Here is a 7,459-nt window from a genome sequence, read left to right as displayed (position 1 = left end):
GAGTGGCATACCTTTTCTCACGGGATGCCCGTAAGATCCGTGCAGCTTGACCTTGATGACAGAATTCTTCATTCTGCTCTAGTCTATTGCGTTTCTTCGGTAGCGTATCGCCACCCTGGATTCTGTCTGCCAAGTTTAAAATCCTGGATCCTTGCCACCGAAATTCATGGCGCGTAGATTGGCATTATTTGTCCTTTACTCTGGAAAATGAAAATCCGTATCAGTATTCTTTAATTCTATCCCATACTAACCTTCTCTAGAATTCAGTGCATTCATTGTAAACAAAAGGCTTAATTCTGGATGTAACCACAATGGGCATAACCAATAACCATCTAGTCTTCTGATGTGCTATATAGTGAAAATAAAGATATGAGAAACTAACTTTATTAAGTATTCAGATAATGAAAACTTGAAGAGTGAATACGATAGACGTTAAGAAATTAGACAGTAAAATGTAACACCATTCATTACTTATATAGCTTTAATCCGGCATTCATATTTATACGGATGTCTGATTGAAATTACTGGAAGAAAATTTGTATAATGGCTCTAAGCACGACGGCAGTATGTTTTATAACGAGAGTCATAATTTCATGGAATTTAGTCCTTCTTCAATCTCGGAACTTTTCATATTGATTTTATTTCAATAAAGAATTTTTTTCTGATAACTCTGCCTTCAGATCACTTAGAACCTCAGAACCTGAGTCAGCCGATTCGTTGAAATACAAATCCTTCTGATACTGGTCCATCTCCCTAAGAGAATGCCAGCACCGGCCATAACGTCCCTTTATCCTCGCTAGCTCTCATAGTAGACAGAAACTTCCTTCTCAGCACCTAAATCACTCCGCTATCTCTTCTTATAAATGACGTTTGAGAAAATCAACGAGACATTGGTTGTTTTTAAAAACTATCTTCATGCTAAAATATAAAAGATTTGCTTAGCAGTATCTTTGTATTCTACTAGCTTTGGGGATATAACCCGCAAGCAGATATCCAATGTATGGCTATCACATTTTGCCATATAATATTTAACCAGTGTCAATCACGTTTTACACATTAAAAAAATAATAATAATTCTTTAAACTTGTGTTCAAATTACTTCCTCAAACTATCTGAAAGAAAACTGAGACGATAACTCTAAACAAAATTGAGGTTAGAACAGGAATCCGTTCCTCAAACATTCAAGAAAATTATGCATAAAGACTAATGCTATGCGCCGCCCCCATTATGATCAAAACTTACGTTGAATGCAGAGCGTTTTTCGCCTAACGCGAGCGGCAGTGCACCATGTCATTATCCAAAGAATACTCTATGGATATCGTTCATGTGGACCAAGCAATCTACGCACCGTGTTTTCGGTGAGCCTCAAACCATCATCAAGACTAATGTTGTACACCAAGCGGTGGCCCACCAATAAGCGCTTTTGTTATTGTTGCGTGCGAGTCAATCGAAGGTCGGAATATCCATCATTTATTGAAAACGTGTCGCTCTGCAAATAAACAGCTTTATTGCTATTATCATCGGTATTATTAATCATCGAGCGATAACATCACCACTATAAAAAAGAAAACAAGTGGGTTTAATGGTAAAGTTGAATCCATTCTGGATGATGTTTCGTGTTCAAATGTTGGTAATGATGGTTATGACCCTTTTCCCTTAATAGATCTTGGTGATCGTAATGTTATCGAGCAAAGCAGGAAGTGAAAGAGGAGAGCAGTGACATTAGGGTGAAGAAGGGAAAGGGGAAAAGTAAGCGAAGGACAGTAGGACTAATGTGAATAGAAAGAGCAAAATATTCCATTATTATTTTCCGATTATAATGACAATGAGACAACAAATGACAAATAGATGCATCCCTGTAACAGTGACAGTGAGACAGAATGTGATCACTTCCCGAATGCCTTACACACTTGGAGCTCCCCCCCCCCACTGCCCCCATACGCGTGGGCAAGTGTGCGACCCTTATCAGTTTTGAAGCCAGCGCCAGCGTCGCCACCAAAAGTGGTTCCTCAACCTGTGAAACCTTCTACTGATGAAGCTGAACACCTGGTACAGCAGGAAAAAGAAGAAAAATAGTTAGTAGACCAGAAACATGGCCTGCTAATGTTACCAAAAGGCTACTACCTTGGCCTGTCCTGCTAAAGCTTTGTTGAGTAGAATGGTACCAGAAAACGGTTCCGCCAAGAGGATCGATCCCTTGCAACTGCATGAAAGAATGTTTTTCTCAAGGTTGGGGATAAGGTAATTAACGTAATCTTTAAGGCTTACTGGTAAATGGAGGCTACCACTTGCAGACAGCTTACCTCTAAAAGATATTATATTCACAGGGAATCGATAAAGAGAAAGCGATTCAAGGCCGAAGAAAGCAAGACAAAATTGACACTAAGGTACTGTTACCTTCCAAAGCAAGGAAGTGACATTGCAAGGCTCCATCCTTCTTCAATCATTCAATGAATGTTATGACAACTGAAGTCGTTATGTCACGGACTAGTCTTTCTGTCAGACTACTCCAGTGGTTTTCAACCTGCGGGGGGTTTTGAGGGGGGCCATGACACGAGCATCTTTAAAATAATATTTAAAAGTTGAAAAATTTAGAAGTAATGAAGCACAAAATGAGAAATAATGAAGCACAAAATGTCCTCTTCCATTTTTCCAGGGTTTCTTCAATTTCTTGGTACATGGCAGAAGGAAAGACATCTAAAAGAAGTTTCTGTGAGGAATATATACAATATGGGTTTACCTCATTTATTGATAAGGGTGTGGTAAAGGGTCAGTGTGTTTCGTGCCAGAAAGTACTTGGTAATGATTCCTTGAGGCCCTCAAAACTGAAAAATCATCTTGACAAGACTCATCATGAACATTCAGGTAAAGACGTGAATTTCTTCAGACGTCCTGAATGAATGTAGCTTGAAACGAATGAAACTGGACTCAAGTGGGACACTTCAGACGCAAAGTAGGAATGTACTCAAGGCTTCATATGAGGTATCACTTGAAATAGCCAAAAAGAAAAAACCTCATACCATTGGCGAAATTCTCATAAAACCTTGTGCTTAAAAGATGGTTAACCTTGTTTTGGGGGTGATAGTGAGGAAAATATTCAGCAAACTACCAACAAAGTTGAAGATATAATGAAAAAGGTAACAAACTATTTCAGTGAGTTGGGACTATCATGGAAGAGTGTGTGTGCAGTATATACTGAAGGGGGAACCTTCCATGTTAGGTTCAAAATCGGGTTTTGTGTCGAGAGTTAAAGAGATTGCTCCTGAGGTTACAATAACTCATTGCACTTGCATCTAGAACCCTCCCTAGGGAACTCCAAGCCATCTTGGACAACGCTATAAAGATAGGCAATTATGTAAAATCTATGCTTGTGAACACTCGTCTTTTCAAACAGTTGTGCAAAGATTTAGATTCCGAGCATCAACTTCTGCTTTTCCACACTAAAGTTCGATGGCTATCCAAGAGCAATGTCCTGAACAGTTTTTGAACTTAGAGAAGAGCTAAAGATGTTTTTGGATATGCAAGATAAGGAGCCTATTATTTTTAATGATCCACTTTGGGAACCACGTTTAGCCTATTTAGCTGGCATATTTGACCGGCTTAACAAACTTAAACTAAAGCTTCAGGGTAAGGACACAACAGTAATTCACTTTGTTGACACATTGCGTGCTTTTGTTGCCAAGATGTAGAACTGGTCTAGGAAAATTAGCTCTGGTAATTTTGCTATGTTTGAGAAGCTTTGTGAAGTGGCAGAAGGAAGAGACAAAGAAACAGAATCTTGCCTCCAAAATAAAATAATCAGTCACCTTCATAATTTGTGCCAAGAATTTTCCAGGTACTTTCCTGATCTTGAAGAAATAGATCTGTCATTTGTGAGAAACCCTTTTAATGCAGAACCAGATATTATTCCTGAGTCTGACCAAGATAAATTTCTAGAAATTAAATTTGAGTCAAGTATCAGGATTTTTTTTAAAAGAACATTCCATACAGAAATTCTGGTCACAAGCAAGTGTATCATATCCTAGAGTTGGGAAGCTTGGGCTAAAAGCCCTTCTACCTTTTGCTTCTACTTACCTGTGTGAATCCGGGTTTTCTGCCTTATTACAAATAAAAACAAAAACAGGAAATCGCTTGGAGGTGGAGCATGATATGAGATGTGCATTATCTACAACTGTCCCACAAATTGATAAACTTGTAGTTAAAAGGCAAGCCCAACCATCACACTAGCTACCAAATCTATGCAGTATTTTATATGCCAACAATAAAGTACAATTATTTTTATTTCTATAATTGTTGCGCAAGTGTAAATTTAGTTTTCATTACAATACAAATACACAAATTTTATTGACCATAAATGTACGCCAGTGCATTTATAGTCAATAAAAGTGGAATTTTAGTTTTTATTTCAATGTCCAAAATTTATATAGAATACTGTTAAATGCAGGCTAGTGCTTATTTTCATAAGTGAAAAAGTATTTTGAGTTATTATTACAATCCATAAAATTTAATTACGGAAATACTGGAAAGTGTTTACTTTCATAAGTGAATACGTAACTGTCCTTTGAGTTTTGATTACAACATATATGATTTATTAACAGTGAATAAAGGCCAACATTTTCTTACAGTAATGAAAATGTATACTAATGAAGTGCTCTAATGAAATAGTTCTGCAAATGATAATGAAAAACTAATAAAAAACTTTAATAAAATTCTATTATGTTTTACACAATTTTGAAGGGCATTGGGTCACGAGTACTTAGGAATGCCAAAAATGGGCCATGGGCACAAAAAGGTTGAAAACACTGGACTACTCCAATTGAAAAACATTGCCAGTCTCTCCCAACTTACAATAGTAAACAAGAACTCAAATTCTGGTGATCAAAACTATTTTTTGCCATTATCCTTGCTTTCCGTGACTTTTCATTTATTGATGACTATTTTTATGCGTTAATCACCTTTATCTTACCATTAATAATTATTTACGAGTTTTTTATGACTATCATTATGCTTCATGTTTATTCATAGTAGCCAGGAATGACAATATTAATTTTTTTATTTTCTCTATTCTTTGGAAAGTTGCGTTTTCCATTGATCACCATTATCTTCATCCTTAATCATTACTCACAGGTTTGTTATGATTATTATTTACTCCACGACATGTTTGTTAATGTTTACTGCTGTTAATAACTCTGTGACAATATCTTTCAAATTTTTTGATTTATTTATTTATTCATTTATGTTTTTAAGAAAAGACAAAATAATCTAGGGGATAGTTTGGAGCAATTTTTTATTACCCTAAAACACTGGAAAACATCATTCACTATCTTAGGAATTTTACACTATTAAAACAAGTTGAAACAAGTTTTAACAAGTTTTAAAATGAATGGAGTTGGGGTTCGAAGGGATGCTCAAAGAACTACAAGTAATGACTACATTGCACCGCAAGAGGTGCATTGACGGTATTAACCCCCAACGGGGAAAACTGTAAGGTAATAGCATTATAAATTACAATATGATCGTCAAGTGAATGCCGTTGACTTTTAATCTCGATATCCTGTTTTGAAAACAAACTGGCGCGTAGCAAGTTTCTCGAGCGGTAGAGTCGGTTATCTTTCCACAAGTTATACCTGTTTTCATTCTTGTGAAACGCATCAGCTGGAATGAGGCAAAAGAACACTCGCTTTCTCATTCATTTCCTTTCCTAGTTCCTTTTCCTCCTTAGTCTTTTACGGGTATTTGTAAATGGTGGGTTGTTGCTGCTGAATGATTTAAAAGGCGGGTGTGAGACGTGGGTCAGCTGCCAGGTGTGTTTCTGTGGGGTTGTGCATGTTTGTGTGTGTGTGTGTGTGTGTTCTGGCGCTTTGTTTCTTTGCAATAAGTAGAAGAATGTGAAGAAGATTTATGATCCGGTGGCTGGGGATGGGAGGGGGGAGGGGGAGTTGAATGGGGTACTACGCGCTAAGCAAAACGAGTGTGCACGTTTTAGTCTCACAGGCTGAGAGAGAGAGAGAGAGAGAGAGAGAGAGAGAGAAGAGAGAGAGAGTCACGAAACCAATAGAGATAATGCACCTAGGATAGAACTTCTTCCAAAAGAAAAAAACAGTCTGAAATAATACACAGAAATCAGATAAACGAAGCGTTAAGCAAACATTTTTATCCAATTTCACCTTCAATTAATTTGATCTATGATCTTTTCATTACGAGCGACTGAATCATCGCGAAAGTTACAACAAGACAGTAATTGTTGTAAGCAACGTAACGTACACTCCCTCCTGAAGGTAAGAGGCAGAACTAAAAGTAGACAAACGAGCTACTTAGTGTTCTATAAATGGAAAAAGGTATTTGAAATGTCTCATTACTTACAAGTTTGTCTTAAAGGGCAACGGTATCACGTTAAAAAACGTACTAAACCCTCCTTAAGTCGGATTTTGTTTATTGCTGAACAAACAACCAAGTGAAAAAATACTCGGATCTTGTCTTTCTTCTTTTCTTGCTCTGAGATACAAGCTAGATTTTTGTTTTTTAGGAAGAATTGGCAGCATCAGGAATGCAGGAAAGTTGTAGGATTGTGTAAATGTACTGTCAAGTCTGTCTCTCCTGTGAGCGAAATGAATACTCAGCATGGATAATAAAGAAGCTCTCCAGTCTGACACGGTGTAAATTACTATGCGAAGGTCTCTCTCTCTCTCTCTCTCTCTCTCTCTCTCTCTCTCTCTCTCTTTATGAAGATTAGAAGTTGACTGAACTTTTGAAAACACCTTATCCTGTGAGATTTAGAAATTGGGATATTTTATATTTAAAAAACAAAAAGAATACCATATGGCGAAAGAAAATTCACGAAGAACATTCTTAATCCTTAAGAATTAATCTAAGGAATTCACTTCAATAAAAGTATCATCGAGAGTACTGGATTATTTAGCAAATAGCTCTTGTTCACTCAACTCATCAGAGGTAGCTTGTTTTTTAAGGCAATGGTCTTTTATGGTACTTGAATCTTTCGAATAATAATAATAATAATGATATAAGAGCTCTAAGCACGATCCCAAGATCCGTTAAAAGGAACCTGGAAAAACTAGAAGCCGAAGTAGCTTCAGGACTCATGCAGAAGGGCGTACTAATAGAAACATTGCACACAGTGACGAACTCCTAAGGAGGCAGAATGCAATCCGGAACGCCACACTATAAATGCCACCTAGTTGAAAAGGATGACTAAGATAGACAAATAATAATAACAATAACAATAATAATAAAAACAATCACAACAATGGTTATAATTGGCAAAAACTCAAGTTATATAATGCTGTAAGTAATCGACAATAAAAAAAAATGTGAGAGTTCGTGTATAATTTAATAACACTTTACAAAGCTTTCGAACCCTTCCCTGGGTTCATCTTCAGTCCAAAATCTTTGGACTGAAGATGAACCCAGGGAAGGCTTCGAAAGCTTTATGAAGTGTTTT

The 7,459-nt window shown here is 36.9% G+C and overlaps 1 long non-coding RNA gene across 1 annotated transcript in view; it reads right to left on the bottom strand.

The window, feature by feature from the left end:
• Positions 1-17: 17 nt before the first annotated feature.
• LOC135221520 (uncharacterized) overlaps positions 18-7,459 on the bottom strand; it is a 53,697-nt gene continuing 46,255 nt past the window's right edge. Inside the window, exon 3 of the long non-coding RNA XR_010315998.1 lies at positions 18-200. This is a non-coding gene — a long non-coding RNA (uncharacterized LOC135221520). The remainder of the gene's footprint in view (positions 201-7,459) is intronic.

Source organism: Macrobrachium nipponense, chromosome 2 (genome assembly GCF_015104395.2).
Source record: "Macrobrachium nipponense isolate FS-2020 chromosome 2, ASM1510439v2, whole genome shotgun sequence".
Classification (NCBI taxonomy): Eukaryota; Metazoa; Arthropoda; class Malacostraca; order Decapoda; family Palaemonidae; genus Macrobrachium; species Macrobrachium nipponense.
Note: the sequence above shows the minus strand (reverse complement) of the source record. Positions and strands in the feature narration are given on the sequence as shown.